The sequence below is a fragment of the Geotrypetes seraphini genome, chromosome 8, assembly GCF_902459505.1.
Source record: "Geotrypetes seraphini chromosome 8, aGeoSer1.1, whole genome shotgun sequence".
Lineage (NCBI taxonomy): Eukaryota > Metazoa > Chordata > Amphibia > Gymnophiona > Dermophiidae > Geotrypetes > Geotrypetes seraphini.
In genome coordinates, this window is record NC_047091.1 from 144247278 (window position 1) to 144266483 (window position 19206).

A 19206-nucleotide genomic window follows, 5' to 3' on the forward strand; every position below is an offset into this window, starting at 1 on the left:
AGAATTTTTTATTTTTTTTTTGTAGCTCAGTCCTGTAGATTAAAGGATCCTTCTGGAAAGATCTTAGTCTTCCACATTTCAATATGTTTTACAAGTGGTATGTTGAAGTTTGCATACAAGAAGTGATAGAGGTTGGATTTGAACTATGATCTGTCACGTTTTACTGTTCTCTGCTATACAAGCTCTGGTGCTTTCCAACCTAAATAATCTCACAGAAAATGTGTTTCATACCGAATGCTATATAACTAAAAATGCTAAATACTTCTGCATGGAAAATAAGTCATTTTCCGTAAGCCACAATTTTGCAGAAGTCTAGGACTGGTGTATTAGAAATCGCATTGCTTTTTGACCATTTTGAATAATATTATTCATTCATATTTTCATTCTAATTTTCACAGTCAGACCCCCAACTGTTCCTCATGCTTAGTTCTCAGTCTAGTTCATTATAACTTGTCTCAAGTTCCTTTGGGTAGGCTGTACACACTGCAGTGTGATGCTTGGTGAACCGCACTCAGCATGCGGGTAGGAAGCTAAGTGGGATATGAGGTTGAGAACTGAGGTAATGAGACTTATCAAAGGTCACATGGGACTGAATTCTATCTATGGCACCTAAAAAAAACCAGTGCTGAAAAAAAATGCTGAGCACCATTCTATAAACCAGTGTCTCGCAAACTTTCCGGCCGGCGGCACACTAAATCCAGTGTCCCGGCCGGAAGGCACCCAGAAGTGCGCAGACGTCAATGCGATGATGTCATGCGCATCTGTGACACCATCGCTTCGACGGCTGCACATGCGCAGAGGCCCATCTGGCCGCGACCCGCAGGTGGAGGGATCCAGGAGGTGAGGGGAGAGGAGGAGAGATGCCGGCCAGGAGGAGAGTCATCTGCGCCAGCTGACTTCCTACAGGACGTGCATCTCGCCGCAATGGGCACGTCCTGCAGGCAGGCAGCCGGCTTGGACGACTCTCCTCCTTGCCATTGTGTCGCAGCACACCAGAAATCTCAGGAGGCACACTGCTATAAACGGTGCTCTGGGAAAAGGTGACAAAAGTCTCAAATACAAAATGTTGAGAATGGGTGATTTTCAAGTCTTAAGTCCATAAACAGTCCGCAAATGTAACATGTTTGAACTTCTGTAACTTATTTTATTTTTTTCACCTAAAAGGATGGGGTCTGGACTGTTGCATTACAAATTATCCCCCTCCTTTACAAAGCCATGTCGGAGCTGTTACCACAGCGGTTGGCGCTAAAAACACTAGCGCGGCTTTGTAAAGGAGGGGATATTTGTCTTAACAGAGGGCTTCTTTTCTCAAGCAGTGCTAGAGGAACGCAAGCTGGAGCAATAAATGATCTGATGCTCATTGAAATTTTATGAATGTTGGTGCACTTACCGTATTTTCATGCATATAATGCGCGCGTTATACACGATTTTTACAAACCGAGTATAACCATGCGTATTATATTCTTGAGCACGTTATCCCCTTTTTTTTTACATAGTTCCCCCCCCCCCCGATGTCCGATTCACCCCGCAGGACCGCTCGCACCCCCACCCCGAAGGACCGCTCGTGCTCGAACATGCACCCGCACCCCCACCCCGAAGGACCGCTCGCACCCGCACAGCCTCCCCACCCCCCCCCCCGTCATGTAGAAGCTGCCTACCGTTGTCCTGCTGCTTCCTCTGCCGGCAGTCCTGCCCCTTCTCTTAGCCCTGCGTCAACGCTGCTTCCTCTTCCGGCGGTCCCGCCCTTTCTCTGACGTCAGAGAAAGGGCGGGACCGCCGGAAGAGGAAGCAACGTAGACGCAGGGCTAAGAGAAGGGGCAGGACCGCCGGCAGAGGAAGCAGCAGGACAACGGTAGGCAGCTTCTACATGATGGGGGGGTGGGGAGGCTGTGGGGGTGTGAGCGGTCCTTCGGGGTGGGGGTGGGGGTGCGTGTGCATGTGTGAGCGCGAGCGGTCCTTCAGGGTGGGGGTGCGAGCGGTCCTGCGGGGGGGGGGTGAATCGGACGTCAGGAGGGGGCATCAGGCTTTCAGGATGGGGACAGGACTTCAAGGGGGAACAGGACTTCAAGGGGGAGAGGAAAGTCGGGGCGGGCTAAAGGAGAGTCGGTCTGGCCAGAGGAGAGTCGGGGCGGGCTAAAGGAGAGTCGGGCTGGCCAGAGGAGAGTTGGGGCGGGCGAAAGGAGAGTCGGGTAGTGACGGGAGAGTCGGGGTGGCATGCGCGGTATAGGGGTGTGCGTGGTATATAAAAATGTATTTACATAAATTACAGTTTCCCGCGCGCTATACCTGTGTGCGCGTTTTACACGGGTACGCGGTATATGTGAAAATACGGTACTTCGTTATCCCACGCTAAAAATCTCTAGTGCAGCTTGATAAAGGGGGATGTAGCTGGGGGGGGGGGGGGTGGAGAGGGTAGAATTCATTAAATCCTCAGGCTCGATTTCAGCCTGCAATAGGCATTGCTTTTGCTGTCCATTGCCAGCATTAAATCTGGATATTCAATGCTGGGTCAAATCTGGCCGCCAGTATTGAATATCTTTTGGCTAGTGAAACTGATCGGTTAAGTTGTTAACATTAAAAATAAGACTGCTATTTATAAGATCAGAGTTAAACACATAGAGGGGCATAATCAAAACAAACATCTAAGTCGAATTTGGTCATATGGCGCAAGACGCTCAAAGTCGGCAGTGGGAAAATGTCCATTCTCTAAAAATATGTCTAGAATATTTTTTTTTCCCCAAAAATCGTTTATCTGGATGTCCAGGCTATTGTTCATCCAGACCGCCAGTACATCCATCTTTATACCACATTTTCGACCAAAATTTCATCCAAGTCCCAAACGCCCAGAACAAGACCATTTAGATGTGGGAGGGACCAATCTTGTAATGGTCTGGCCACTTAAACATAACAAAAGAGCAGTGGGGCACCTTATAGGGCACTGCTGTGAACTTCACTAAACAGGGTGCACATAAACATCTCACCAGACCTCCTTTATAGGTTATGGTGAGCCCCCATCAAATCCACTATACCCACCTGTCTACAACCCCAAAAGCCCTTATGGCTGCATGTGGCACCTATATGGCAGTAGAGTAGGGTTTGGGGGTGCTCACATTTTAAACCATGAATGTAGTGGTTATAGTGGCTTATTGGCCAGGGTCCTCCTCTCTATGGTTCACTAGCCCCCCTCCCCTCACCCCCCAGCTACTTAAGACACCTGTATGCAGCACTAATAGGCTTTCCTATAGCAGTTGCTGATGTTCCAGAAACAGGTATGTACTTTTTTATTCTGATATGTGACAGTGTGAGGAGGTCAGTGATCACTTGGAAAGTGTTGGGGGGTCTTTACGTTGTCTCTGCAGTGGCTACTTTGAATACCTTTTTGCCACTTATAACTGCTTTTACATCATTTAAGTCACAACATATAAGTTTCGTCCAGGAAATCTCGTGAAACATTCAATTATCCCTGTAGGAGACTAAGTCTAGGTTGTCCCACATCCCGCCCAAATACCGCCCTAACCACTCCTCCAGATATGCGCCTTTCAGTTCTGGGCGCACAGCAGTATTCAGAGGCCTAAAAAGTCCCTGGTTACATCCAGAAATTCGGTTTGATTATCGGCACTTGGACCACCTGTCTTTTAGGTCATCCAAGTGCTGACTTGGGCGGGTTTTTAGACATGTTTAAGTTTCGATTATGAGCCCCTAAATTTATCTGGTTAGGAGCTGAATATTCATGGCTAGCTACAAAAATACTATTTAACCAGTCAGTGGCCAATTCTGAACGGTCAAATAGCGCAGAATATCGGGAGTACATGTTTTTTTGTTTCTGGTGATTTCAGTCACCTTTTCCTAGAGATGGTCACATATGTTTTCTTTATGAAATAGACACAATTTTGGCATTTGATATAAGTTCTATGTCATAAAATTACCTCAAATGTGAACATTAAAATCACAAATAAAGCAATTAATCACTATTATGTTTTTCCCTGTCTCTTGTATTAAAGACAGCCTATGTAAATGGCCCAGCCATAGACAGCAAAGAAACATTAGCAACTGCCAGGTAAATCAGCTTTTGCAGTGTAAAATGTATTGTTTCATTTGTTTAGCATTTAGGTTTCATTAGCAGCAATTCCTTACAGAATCATTGCAATGGACAGTGATAAATGGATGGTGGGCGTGGCGACTGATGGATATTGCAACTAATTTTGAAGGTTTCAAGTGAGAACTCCAAAGTGAAAAAAAAATAATGCTCGTTGTTGGTAGTGGATGAATGGAGAACTGAAATGGGTGAATCCGATGGCAGGTCAGCTGCTAGGCATGGAGGTCTGCAAAAAGCTGTGAGAGCGAAAGGCTGGGGCAGAATGAAAAGTACAGTATTTGGTTCCCATCTCTTCATAAATGAGCGACCGTGCCCTGTTCAGATTTGATGAGTGTAGGAACGGATGGCTGAATGGTCCCTGGGGAAAATGGTATCCAGTGGCATTTAAGTCATATGAGATCTGAAACCTTATTAAGAAAATTAGAACTACTCTTCCCAGAATGCTTCATGTTTGTCATCTGATTCCACAGTAACATAGTAACTGATGGCAGAATAAAGACCAAATGAGCCCATCTAGCTCTCACAGTTGTGATTCTTCTGCTTTGGTTAGATAAGCATAACACTCATATACACCCGATCCATTTCCCCATTACTCCCTCATATTATTTACCTGATCCATCAGTCCAACTCCTTCTGTTGCCCTCTTTGCTCAGACCTCTACCACTTCTGCTGCTAGACCATTCAAAGCCTTCCTTTCTTTCTCTTTGATTTTTAGAATCCCAGTAGCTGCTAGTTATTGTGGTTTGGGTCATTTCTGGGTGTTTTTAAAAGTTTCCCTTTTAAGGAACTGTGATAGCAATAGTTTGGTTAATAGTTTTTAAGAACCTGAAGAGAATCAAAAAGCAAAATGACATAGGCATGGCTTACTTCAGTCTTTTCCTTGCCTCTCACTCCTCACAAGAGTGTGCATTCATAAGCATATATTCAGCTCATATGGGTGCCAAAAATTTTAAAATACGGTTTGTGCAAATCACTTGTGGAGATGCATACTTGCAAATAAGCATGCATACTGATTTGTAAATGTATAACGTTATATGCATGCAAACTAATGCTTGCCAAAATCATGAATATGTGAAAAAAATGAAAAACACACAAAAATTGCAAGTTTTATTTAAAATGAAAACTAACCAAACTTTGTTTTAGCCATTCATATCTCTTCTCTCCACTACAGTTTTACTTTTTTCCTCCTTCATCTGATGTACCAATGTCCACTTTCCCTCGTTCTATAAATAGCACCCTCACTTAAACTAATTGACTCAATTAGTACTTAATTGGTGATAACTATCAGACTTCTACTGTCTGTGCCCCGAATTTGGCAAGGAGAGACATGAGATTAATGAAGAAGTGGAACTTGTGCAGTGTACCAGATTTAACTCGGGTCACCCTGCTGGACAGACTGAATGGACCATGTAGGTCCTTGCGCTGACATTTGCTACCTAAAAGGAAACATAGAAACATAGAGAAACATAGAAATAGACGGCAGATAAGGGCCACGGCCCATCCAGTATGCCCACCCTAATGACCCTCTCCTACCTTTCTCTGTGAAGAGATCCCACGTGACGATCCCATTTTGTCTTAAAATCAGGCACGCTGCTGGCCTCGATCACCTGAAGTGGAAGTCTATTCCAGCGATCAACCACTCTCAGTGAAAAAGTACTTCCTGGTGTCACCGTGCAGCTTTCCTCCCCTGATTTTCCACGGATGCCCTTTTGTAGCCATGGGACCCTTGAAAAAGAAGATATCTTCTTCCACCTCGACATGGCCCATGAGATATTTGAACGTCTCGATCATGTCTCCCCTTTCTCTGCGTTCCTCGAGTGAGTATAGCCGCAACTTATCCAGCCGTTCCTCGTATGGGAGGTCCTTGAGTCCCGAGACCATCTTTTTACTAAATCGCAATAGCGGTTTTTAGCGCAGGGAGCCTATGAGTGTCCAGAGCAGCGCTGGATATTCAGCGCAGCTCCCTGCACTAAAAACTGCTATTGTGGTTTTGTAAAAAGAGAGGGGGTATATTTGTCCATTTTTGTATGGTTGTTACTGAGGTGACAGTGCATAGAGTCATCTGTCTTGACCTCTTTGAAAAAACCCCAGAATAGGAATGATAATTAACATTTTCTCAGCGTACAGTTTGCTTTGTGTTTTTTATTTTTATTTTATTGTTGGTAGATCATTTTGACTTGGTCATTTTAAAAGTAGCTCGCAAGCCCAAAAAGTGTGGGCACCGCTGAGCTAGAGCGTTGAAGCTGCGTGTGGCTGCCGTAAAGGTCATCTCTGACACAACCGGAAGTTGCATCAGAGACGACCTTTACGGCAGCCATATGCAACTACAATGCTCCGGCTGCTGTAAGAAGGTAGTTTAGACATCGCCGGCCACAGGCAGGGAGGTTTGTCGAACCAGGCCTGTTGTCCGGGGGGGGGGAGGGAGGGAGGGGCATTGCAGATCTTGTTGCCAAAATCGGAAAGGTGAGAAAGGGAGAAAGATGGACCTGCGGTGGATGGAGAGATTGAGAGAAGGGGCAGATGATGGAAGTGGGGAGAAGGGAGAGCAAATGCTGAATGGAAGTGGACAAAGAGAACACATACTGGATGGAAGGAGGGATAAAGAAAAAGGACATATGCTGAATGGGGGAAGAAGATAGAGTTAGTGAGATAGTGAGGGGTGAAGGAAAGGGGTGGCATGCTGTGGGTAGACATAGTGAAAAGAGGGAAACTGAGGACTGCATAGTAAGAAAGAATTTAATTTAAACGGAAGCAGAAAATAAAGAAGGAAGACCAGAGAAGGAAAGGGAAGAGAGAGAGGAGAGAGAGATGCCAGAGAACGGGGAAGGAGACAAATATATCAGATCTGAGCAGAGGAAATGAGAAGAGAGAGATGCTAAAAACCACAGGGGGGGAGGGAAAGAAAGATGAAAGGAGAAATATGCCAGATCATGAGGGAACAGAGGGAAGATGATGGATGCCAGACCAAAGGGGGGGTCTAGAGGAGAGATGGAAGGGGGAGGCATACAGTTTCTGGAAGGGGCATAGAAGGAGAGAAGATGCCATATAGGGAGGGGCAGAGAGATGGCAAACAGTGGATGGAAGGAAGACAGTAACAAGAAGATGAGGAAAGCAGAAACCAGAGAAGACAAAGGTAGAACAAAAATTTTCTATTTATGTATTGCTTTAGGAGACATATGTCACTGTTTCTGTGGTGTTGCATTTTATGCAGAGTCCAGCTTCTTGCTGGTTCAATTTAACCTTTGTCTATGTATTTCTATTTTATCCCCCCTTTTACAAAACTGTGGAGCATTTTTTAGCGCCAGCCGTGGTGGTAGCAGCTCTGATGCTCAGAATTCTATGAGCGTCAAAGCTGTTACCACCGTGGCTAAAATCCACACTACAGTTTTGTAAAAGGGGGAGGGGTTAGTTTGTGATGACATATTTCATACTAGGCGAAGGTGTTTTCTTTGTTCTGTGTGTTCGAAAGACAAGGTTTTCTTTTAGGATTGACGGTGTAGGATTGATCTGTACTGGTCTGGCTTGTTTAGTTTTACAGTGGGTTTATTGATGTTGTACTGCTCACTGCATTATGTAAGATGCTGCCTTTTCCTAGGTACTCATGTATGACATGTGGCTTGTTACTAAAAATCTTGTTTTTTGTACAGATGGGGGGGAGTGCCAAAAAATGATGGGCCCTGGGTGTCACATATGCTAGGTACGCCACTGGTCTAATTACAAACCAAATAGCAATCTTTTGATAGCTGCCTTCAGCAGGAAAGTAAGATTAGAAAAGATTTAACTGACCATGTTCTTTCCAGTCTTAGAAAACATTAGATTCTCCACATTACATATGGCATCAAAATACAGCTATCAAAATTATTTTGGGCTCCAAAAAATTTGATCATGTCACCCCTTTGTTACAAAAAGCTGCCTAATTCACATCATATCATCTATAAAATTGCTCTTTTAACCTTTAAAACTATACAGACTAATACCCCTGCTTTCATAGATAGATTACTGATTTCTTATGACCCTCCCAGAACTTTAAGATCAGCCTCTCAACATTCCCTTAATGTCCCATCCTTAAAAATAATTGGTACTTGTCATACCCTCATTTTCTCAGTCACTGCCCCATTAATTTGGAACTCTGTTCCTCTATACCTCAGAGCAGAACAAAACTTGCAGAAATTTAAAAGTAGCTTTAAAGATGCCTATAATTGATTTCTTACATATGTATTTACTTCTGCATTACTTATTTGTCTCCCTTCCCTATTGTATTTTCCTGTTATGTATTCTTTTGTAATAAATTGTAGTTCTTCTCTTTTCGCCTAATGTTTTCATGTCATAAGTATGTTTGTTTTGTTGGCTGGGTTTTTTTTTTTTTAAATCTTTATTAATTTTCAAAACTAATACAAAGTGCCAGGAATTATGCAGACATTAATAATCAAAGTAAGCACTTAAATTCAATCAATAACAATGCAGAAGAAAAATATACCTCCCCTCCCATCTAACAATTTAATCAAGGAATAAACCAAAAATATATCCCTATCCCCCCCACCCTGTCCTGAATGTTTTGTTGTTTAATGTTTAATTATTTAATATGTCCATCTCCTATCTATTTTAAATTACTATGCACAACGCTTCGTACCTCTGGAGAAGCGTTTAATCAAAATTTAAATAAACTATGAAACTATGAAGAAGACAAAAAGTGCTTTTTAATTGGTTTTCCCACTCTCTCTTGATTATCCTTCATAGCTTTATCACTCTACTTTTTGCTTTCTATTGCAGAGGTGGTACAGGTGCATGATGTTTCCAGTTCATGGAGAAATTTGTTTTGCTTAAACTTGGCTTACAACTTAGGAGTGACCATTTGTAAGGTGCCTGCTGTCAGAAAGTTTAGAAAAGAGTTTTGAAAAAAGCAGCAGGGGGAGGTCTAAGCAAAAGATGAAATCGATGAGCCATAATTATTAGCAGCTTTTACCTAATGCTTGCTATTACACTCTGATTTTAAGTATGAGACAAGCTGAAGAGACCTGTATCCATCTGTAATGCACAGCAAGAAAAGTATTGATAGATACAGGGATTTGTGGGTATAAACAAAGAGCTTAGCTGGCTGACAGCTCCAAGGAAACAGAAGATGAGTTCATTTGGTGAAACTCAGGTCTTTTTCAATCTTTGGAGTTCAAAAGATCAAGTATTATTGCTCTCGTAACTCTTTTCTATTGGCATAATAATATAGACTATTGCACTTTACTGATGGAAAATGGTTGAAATCAGATCATTGGTTGGATTTCCATTTTAATGAAACTTGTGGAACCAGTGTGGTTTCATAGCCGTTTTCTGATTTTCAGGTGTGTGTGGTTTTTTCTCAGTTTGTTTCATACATGCGTTTTAATAACTTTTTTAAAATATGCATCAGAATTTTAAATGCACATTGATTCTGTGGATTTCAATTCATAGGTTAACTTACATTGAACTGAGATTGCACACAATAGCTGCTCCTTGTGACGCTGGGCAGGTCACTTGGGCCCTATTGCCCCAGATACATTAGATAGATTGTGAGCCCACCGGGACAGACAGAGAAAAATGCTTGAATACCGGAATAAATTCATGTAAACCATTCTGAGCTGACCTGGGAAAACGGTATAGAAAATTGAATAAATAAAGAGCATGAAAAGCTTCAGCCTCTGATAACCAGAGCTGGTATTGTGACATCATAATGACTCATTCCACCAATGCCTAAGAGCCACCCTCATCAGTGAAGTCACAACGACATGATTGTCCTATACCTGGCTCACTTTTACTACATTTTGATTTCTAGAGTGGCACAGTGGTTAAAGCTACAGGCTCAGCACCCTGAGTTCAGACCCACGCTGCTCCTTGTGACCTTTGGCAAGTCACTTAATCATGCCATTGCCCCAGGTACATTAGATATATTGTGAGCTTGCCAGACAGACAGGGAAAAATGCTTGAGTACCTGAATAAATTCATGTAAACCGTTCTGAACATAGAAATTTGAATGAATGAATAAATAACACTGGGTTTTACTAAACAGCAGTAGAGGTTTCTACTGCGGGCCGGAGAGGTAAATGCTTCGACACTCAGAATTCCTATGAGTGTTGGATCATTCACCTCAGTGGCCCATAGTAGAAACTTATGCCACCGTTTAGTACAAAGAGCCCTAATGCTTAAATCCTGAACAGAATAGAAAGGTTTCCTCTGTTTGCACGAACCTTCCTCTGCCCCCATAGAAAGTCAACGACCAAATGAATCCAGCAAGCTGTTCTTTTTAGACGAAGACATCTCTGAACTTCTCATCTGGTCTAGTCCATTCGCACTTTTGCATCACCCGTGTCAAGGGCATGTGATGATCCTGGTGACTAATAAAGCTCAGTGATAGAATCATTAAGTTTCTTCTCCTCATGAGCCTCTGTTGTTCTTAACGAGATAAACACTAATGAAAATTATCTAATCAAGCTGCTCAATCTTTATGCTCCAAATTAAACCCAAACTCTGTATACCTTGGCATGTAGAGTGAATACTGCTAAAATCCTGCAGCTCCCAGCTGAGAGCATTCTGGCACTGGGCAATCTACAGGCATCCTCCAACATTTTAGTAGTTTGCACTACAGGTTGCATGGACTAAATGTGACAAAAACATCGTAGATTTTCATCTAGTTCTGACCTTCAGCAAACTGCTTGTCATTTCTATACAGCACAGTGTTCCCCCGGTTGTTCGCAGTCGGCGGTTCGCGGTCCCGGTCATTCGTGGTATTTTCCGACCGCGAACCGCCGACAAGGAGAGGGCAGTGGGAGAGGCAGGAGAGAGCAGCCGGAGTACAGCAAGCAGTGGCGTACCAAGGGGGGGGTGGGGGGGGCGGTGCGCCCCGGGTGCCAGCCCTGAGGGGGTGCTCCCGGCCTTGCCGTTCAGTCCCCCCCACCCCCGAAGGACCGCTCACCCCACTGACCTTCCTGCACCACCTGTGAAGCAGGAACGCGACGTCAGCGATCCCTGAGCTGCTTGGGCGCTGCTTCCTGCGCTGCGGTCCCGCCCCTCCTCTGACTTCAGAGGAGGGATGGGACCGCGGCGCAGGAAGCAGCGCCTAAGCAGCGCAGAGATCGCTGATGTCGCGATCCTGCTGCGGCTGCTTCATAGGTGGTGCGGGGAGGCCAGGGGGGCGAGCGGTCCTTTGGGGTGGGTCGGGGCATCAGGCCTTCAGGGTGGGGCGGGCGGGCGGGCAGGCAGGCAGGCAGGCTTTCAAGGGTGAGGGGGGGGACAGGCAGGCAGGCAGGCCTTCAAGGGGGGGACAGGCCTTCGGGGGTGTGTGCAGACCTTCAAGGGGTGCAGGCCTTCAAGGGGGAGGGACAGGCCTTCAAGGGGGGGGCAGGCAGGCCTTCAAGGGGGGGACAGGCCTACAAGGGGTGGGACAGGCCTTCGGGGGGGTGCAGGCCTTAGGGGGGGTGTAGGCCTTTGGGGGTGCAGACCTTCAAGGGGGTGCAGGCCTTCAAGGGGGGACAGGCAGGCAGGCCTTCAAGGGGGGGGACAGGCCTACAAGGGGGGGACAAGCTACAAGGGGGGTGGGACAGGCCTTCAAGGGGGGGACAGGCCTTCGGGGGGTGCAGGCCTTTGGGGGGGTGCAGACCTTCAAGGGGGTGCAGGCCTTCAAGGGGGGGACAGGCCTACAAGGGGGTGGGACAGGCCTTCAAGGGAGGTGCAGGCCTTCAAGGGGGACAGGCAGACCTTTAAGGGGGGACAGGCTTTTGTGGGTGATCCTGGTTTAGAAGTACACGGAGGGAAGGGGGTGTTCAAAGAGACGTGCATATGCCAAACTTTGGGGGGGAAGAAATAATGGGTCTGAAAATAGAGGAGAGGGAAGAGATGATGGACCATGGGATTTAGGGAGGGAAGGAACAGAAAGGGAGAGAAATTGGACACAAGGGATGGTGTGGAGGAGGGATATTGATACTGGATAGGAGGGCAATTAGGAAAAGAAAGGGAGAGATGGTGGACTCTGGGGTGGTGGGGAAGGAGGGAGAGATGCTGGATAGAGATGCTGGATGCTGGTAGTTAAGAAAAGGTGGATCTGTGGAGGGAGATGAAAAAAAGGAAAGATATCAGACTTCCTGGGAAGGGAAGGGTAATGGAAAGGAAGGACAGAGTTGGCAGATGGATGGTTAGCATGCAGAAAGAAGGAGACCCTGGCAAGCAAGTTATCAGAAGAAAACCAGAGCCTTGGACCAACAAGATTTGAAATATAACCAGACAACAAAAGGTAGAAAAATTAATTTTATTTTCTGTTTTGTGATTATAATATGTCAGATTTGAAATGTGTATCCTGCCAGAGCTGGTGTTGGACTGCAAACGTGAGCTAGGATTTAACAGAGAGAGGAAAAGTCCTTTTTGTTTCTTTATTTTATTTACACCACAGCGCCAGTGTGGTTAGGAGAAGCCAAAGGGGGTGAAAAAGCTATAAAACCCACCAGGAGTTTTGAAAAAAATCACCCAACTGGGCAGGAAAATCGAATTGAAAAACCAATTCAATAGGCTGAATCGAATCGAATTTTTTTTTCCTGAATCTGGCAGCATTAGTTTGCGCTACTGCCTTAGACTTTAGGACCTGGGACTGGGGAGAGATGGCATCCTCAGTACTTTATAATGCAAGTGAAACGAGGATTTGGTCAGACTTTTGAAGGGTCTGCAGAAAAAAAATATTGTATAGGCCGGGGACATGAGACAGCAGGAAATGGGAACTTTTCTTCCTTCTATTTTTGTGAATGGAAAGGCTGAGGATGTCAGAGAGTTCAGTTAAAATATGTGCTTTATAAGAAAATATAATAATGTGTTTTATAAAGTTTATAGCATAGCTGGCCTACCCAGTGAGGTGTTCCTAGTGGTGATGGTGGCAGCGTGTCAATGTGTTGAGAGGAAGAGGTGGTCTGGGAAATTCTGCTGAGCAAACTCCGGGCCCATTTTCACCCCCCAGTTAGTCCACTCCACTCAACTGGTTCACACACTGAGTGGGTCTTTGGGTGTTGTTTTGGGATCTCTTCCAGTGGTTTATCAATATCTCCTTCTGGTCCAAGGAAGGAAACTTTGTTATCCTTAGCATTGACCTACAGAATATGTTTGTAACAGCGCTGCTTGTGTGGCATTAGGCTATGTAGTGATCGAAAGAAAAAAACAGACCTTTGCACATTTTTGCACTATATGGTGGGTGTATGAGGAGATTCACATTTCTTGCACAGCTAAGTCCATGTGAAGTTACCTTGTGCTATATTTGACATCTAGCAAGGTCTCTGTTTGAAAGGAAAGATCTAAACTTAAAAATGAAGTGGCCAGAAGTTATGGTAAAAGCAAATAGTGTAGCTGGTTTTAAGAAAGATTTGGACAAATTCCTGGAGGAAAAGTCCATAATCTGTTATTAAGACATGGGGGAAGAGTCTGCTTGCCCTGGATCGGTAGCATGGAATGTTGCTACTCTTTGGGTTTTGACCAGGTATTAGTGTCCTGGATTGGCTACCATGAGAATGGGCTACTGGGCATGATGGACCATTGGTCTGACCCAGTTAGGCTATTCTTATGTTATGTTTTCATCTGTAGGGGCCTTTGTTTTCACTTTTTATTTTAATGTATTTTTTTTCTGGGAACTTATCAGTGTTTTTTTATAATGGAAGAGAATTAATGTGTGTGGGATGAGGGGGTAACTAATTTCTTCAGCTAAATAATTCAATCCACTTCAAACAGACATAGGAGAACTCACGCACCATTCACACACCCTCCAACCAAAAACGTCAAAAGAAAAAAACTGTTCGACAACCTCCTAGCCATTCGAGCTGCAACACTCGACCCCCAACTCTACAACCAATTGACATCGACCACAGACTGCAAAACCTTCAAAAAGAAATAAAAAACCCTTCTATTCAAAAAACACATAAAACCGAACTAACACAATCAGAACTGTCCCAAGCATCACCTGCAACTACTCCATATGTACTTCTGATGTCATGACAATTCAGACATAATTTATGTTATGTTATGTTATGTTTGGAATATAAGAAAATTTTCACTGCCTGTTTCTATTCTGACCATTTATTCCGTTTCATGGTCATTACAAAAAATATTTTTTTAAATGGAGGGGGTGTCAAAAAATGATGGGCCCCGGGTGCCACATACCCTAGGTACGCCACTGACAGCAAGTGCAGGAAATCACTCGCGGTACACTCCGACCGCCCTTCCTGCACTAAGTCAGGCCTTATCCAATCAGGAGCTTCGTGTCAAAGCAGCTCCTGATTGGATAGGGCCCAACTTAGTGAAGGAAGAGGCGGTCAGAGCATACCGCGAGTGATTTCCTGCACTTGTGGTGCTCCGGCTGCTCTCCTGCTGCCCTCTCCCGCTGCCCTCTTCAGCTCCCCCATGAAAAACCGTATTCGTGTTTTTTTGAGATTCGCGGGGGTTCCTGGAATGGAACCCTCGTGAATATCGGGGGAGTACTGTATATACAGTATGTTTCTGAAGCCTTAGGGTTCAAAGGTTGCACTCCTCTACAGTGGAAACTGATGAGAAGGCACCGACATCCGCTCTGCTCTATTAAGAAGTAATTTCTGTGCTCTAAAAATGAAAGGTCATGTCAAGATCAAGTATGCATATGTTTCAGCTACAGTGGCAAAATAATGCTTAGAATTTAGGAAGTTGGTTGGATGGGCTGAGAACTTTTCAGCACCCTCTCATATGTAATAAAAGTGAGCCAAGTATAGGACAATCAAGCCACTGTGACATCACTGATGAGGCTGGCTCGTATTGGTTGAATGAGGCATTATGACATCACAGTACACTTCCCCCTCCCCATTTGCGGTTTCAGTAATCGCGATTTCACATATTCTCAATTTTTGGGGGAGGGGGAAAAAAGAAAAAAAAACATCCTTAAGTTTTCCCCCCGTCATCCCGGCCTTACCTGGTGGTCTAGCGGGCTTTCGGGGCAGGAGCGATCTTCCTACGTTCCTGCCCCGTGCAGATCACCTTTAGGAAATAGCTGTAGGGAGTTCCTGTCGTAGTCTCGAGAGACTACGAGAACTCACAGCAGCCATTTCCTAATGGTGATCTGCATGGGGCAGGAGCGTAGAAAGATCGCTCCTGCCCCGAAAGCCCGCTAGACCACCAGGGAAAGCCGGGAAGGCGGGAGGGAGGTGGGGGTGGGTCAGAGCCAGATATTCATGGTTTTTCGCCATTCGTGGTCCGGCTCTGCCCCTATCCCCCACGAATCCGGAGGGAGAAGTGTATCAGCTCTGGCTACCAGAGACTGAAACTCTTCACATTACGAGGGGGTACTGAAAAGCTCTCAGCCCAACCAAATGGAGAATGATGTGGATATGGTTCAATCAATGATCTGAAACAATGTCAAAAACATAAAATTTTGTTTCTGCGAATTGGCACTTAATGTAATAAGTTAACACTCTTTTCAGCTACAGTGGCAAAATGACGTTCAGAATTTAGGAAGTTGGTTGGTTGGGCTGAGGACTTTTCAGTACCCTCTCATACTATGTTACCATCTCATAATTACACCAGATAAAGGCCAACTTGGCCCGTCCAGTATACCCAGTAGCACTTTATCTACTTTAGAGTAATGACAAATTACATTACATTAGTGATTTCTATTCCGCCATTACCTTGTGGTTCAAGGCAGATTACATAAGGATATATCTGGCCATTTCCAGAGGAATTTGAGAATAGTGAGGTTGGTTCAAAGAGATGAGGTGGTTCTTGTGGCGTTAGATTGTTTTTGAGAATAGTGATGGTGTTAGGTTGATTTCAAGGAATTGTTGGGTAGAAGAGGTTTTTTGAACAGTATGGTTTTTATTTTTTTTCTGAATGTTCTGTAGTCTGGGGTCGTTATCAGCAAAGTGGAGAGTTGGTGGTCCAGTCTCGCTGCTTATGTGGCCATCGTACAGTTTTTTCTGTTTGACTTCTCTGATTGGGGGATATGTGAATGGAGAGTGGTTTCTTCTTTGTCTGGTTGAGGTGGCTTGGATTAGGCGGTTGTTCAGGTATGTTGGGCTATCACCATTCATGGTTTTAAATTGTAAACAGTAGAACTTGAATTGTATTCTTGCTTGTATTGGTAGCCAGTGTGAGTGGCGGTACGCCTCAGTGATGTGGTCGTGTTTCCTCAGTGAGTAGATGAGTCTCAGAGTTGTGTTTTGGACTGTTTGTAGTTGTTTAATCATGGTTGCGGGGAAGAGGAGATAGAGAATGTTGCAATAATCTAGAAGACCCAGCACTAGGGCCTTTACTATGATCCAGAATTGTGTTTTGTCGAAGAATTTTCACACTTGTCTTAAGTTTCTCATGATTGCGAAGGATTTCTATATTGTTTTATTGATTTGTAGTTGCATGGTACAGCACCTGTCGATCGTCATTCCCAGTAGTTTTAGAGTGGGTTGCATGGGGAATGAGGTTGAGTTAATTACTAGGTCTGTTATGGATGGGGTCTTATCATTTTTGAGGAGAATGAATTTAGTTTTGTCTGGGTTTAGTTTCAGTTTGTGGTCTTTCATCCAAGTTGTTATTGTTGCTAATGTTTTGTGTAGAGTGTCTTTCATGGAGGGTTTTGGTTGATCAAAAGGGAGAAGAATGGTGATGTCGTCTGCGTAGCTGTAGGAGATTAGGTCTGATTTATCTAGATAGGCACTGAAGGACACGAAGTAGAGGTTGAAGAGTGTAGGGGTACACCACAGGGGTTAAAAATGACTGTAACTCCTTCTGGACCTTGTGGGATAAAGTGGACTGTAATGATCTGAATTCAATTCAGTTCAATAAGAACTTTAGAGATCTATAGTTATATAACATTTTTACTATATAGTAGTTCTGCATGCATATAAAAAGGTTGCTGTTAGGTGCACAAGAATGAGATTATGAGATTACATTACATTAGTGATTTCTATTCCGCCAATGCCTTGCGGTTCAAAGCGGATTACATAAGAATTGTCAGGAGGTTACAAGAATTGTACCATAACATAAGAGTTGTCGTAAGAGTTACATAAGAATTACATAAGAGTTGTCGAGACCTTAAGGTGATACATGTTGGGTAATAAGAAGCATATTAGATTTGTTATGGGTATAGAGTGGGTAGGTGGGATTTGTTATGGGTTTAGATTTGTTAGGGTATAGAGTGGGTAGGTGGGGTTTGAGTAGGAACTGGTCGTGTTAAATAGGTTTTATGTATTTTTTGAAGAGTAGGGTTTTAGTTTCTTTCGTGAAGGTTTTGTAGTCTGTGGTCGAGAACAGCAGATTGGTGATTTGTCTATTCAGTTTGGCTGCTTTGGTGGCTATTAGGTTGTCATATAGTTTTCTTCATTTGACATTTTTGGATGGTGGGTGTGTGAATAATGATTGGGTTCTCCTGTGCCTGGTTGAGGTGAATTGAGTTAGTCAATTGTTCCAGTAGGTTGGGCTTTCTCCATTAATAGCCTTGAATAGTAGGCAGTAGAATTTGAAGTGTACTCTTGCTTGTATTGGGAGCCAGTGTGAGTCGTGGTATGCTTCTGTGATGTGGTCATATTTTTTCAATGGGTAGATGAGTCTTAGGGCTGTATTTTGTATTGTTTGTAATTGCTTTATCATTGTTGCTGAGCAGGGGAGGTATAGTATGTTGAGGTAGTCTATTAGTCCAAGGATAAAAATTATACCAAAAGTTGGAATTGTTTCCTGTCGAAAAATTTTCGTATTTGTTTTAGGTTTCTCATGGTCACAAATGATGCTTTTATTACTGTTGATTTGTGGTTGCATGGTACAGCCTCTGTCAATCAGTACTCTCAGAAGTTTTAGTGTGGGTTGAATGGGGTATGAGATCGAGTTTATTATTAGATTTGTTAAGGTTGGAGTTTTGCTGTTTTCTAGGAGGATGAAGTTTGTTTTGTCAGAGTTAAGTTTTAGTTTGTGCTCTGTCATCCATGTTGCTACTGTTTCGAGTGTTCTGTGTATTGTGCCTGTCATGGTGGGTTCTGGGTGGTCGAAGGAGAGGAGAATAGTGATGTCATCTGCATAGCTGTATGAGGTTATGCCATGTTTGTCTAGGTAGGAGCTGAGGGAGGCTATGTATATATGGAATAGTGTGGGAGATAGGAGTGATCCCTGGGGAACTCCACAGGGGTTGAACCATGGTTCTGATTTTTCTTGTTTTGTTTTAACCCTGTAGATTCTGGATTGTAGGAAGCCTTTAAACCATGAGAGTACCTTGCCTGAGATTCCTATGAAGTCTAGTGTTTGTAGGAGGATGTAATGGTCTACCAGGTCAAAGGCTGCAAAGAGGTCTAGTTGTATGAACAGGATTTTCTTGCCTGTACAGAGGTGTTGTCTGGCAGTGTCCATTAGTTTTCCTAGTAGGGACTCAGTCCTGTAGTTGGCTCTGAAGCCAGACTGTGTGGGGTAGAGTAAGTTGTGGTTTTCTAGGTATGAGGTTAAGGTTTTGGCTACGAGGCCTTCCATCAGCTTGACGTACAGTGGGATTGAGGTTATGGTGGGGTTGGGTGGTTGGTCCGTTGCTCCTTTGGGGTCTTTTAGTATCAGAGTTATGATGATTTTGCTGAGTTCTTGTGGGAAATGACCCTCTATGAGTAAAGTTTGTATCTATTGTAGAAGCAGGGAGCGGAATAGTGTACTTGATGCTTTCAATAGGTATGGAGGGGGGGGCAGTGGTTAAGGTCACAGGCTGCATGGCTGTATTTATTATATAGATTGTTGAAGTCTGACCATTGTATGGGTGAGAAATGGGACCAGGTTCTTTCTGCTGCGACTGGTTCTTTTTCTGTGGGGGCAAATGAGGTCTCTTCTATGTGAGTAGGGATTCCATTGAATGTGGCTCTGATGTTTACGATCTTGTTTTTGAAGTGTGTGGCTAAGAGGGTGGCTGAGTGTGTGGGGGGAGTTGCTGTTGGCTAGGTAGGGTGTGATGTCTGTGAGATCTTTTAGTAGCTGGAATAGCTTTTATGTGTCTTGGGATCCTTCTCCTATTTGCTTTGAGTAGTATGTCTTTCTTTTTTCTTTCAGTTTTTGTTTATATTTTTGGTTCATTATTCTCCATGCTGTTTTTGTGGATGCTTGGCTGATTTTTCTCCATTTTCTTTCTAGTTGTC

General features: G+C 44.1%; 1 long non-coding RNA gene across 2 annotated transcripts in view; it reads left to right on the forward strand.

Moving 5' to 3' along the window:
- LOC117364708 overlaps positions 1–19206 on the forward strand; it is an 84914-nt gene that overhangs the window by 36185 nt on the left and 29523 nt on the right. The window lies entirely within an intron of this gene.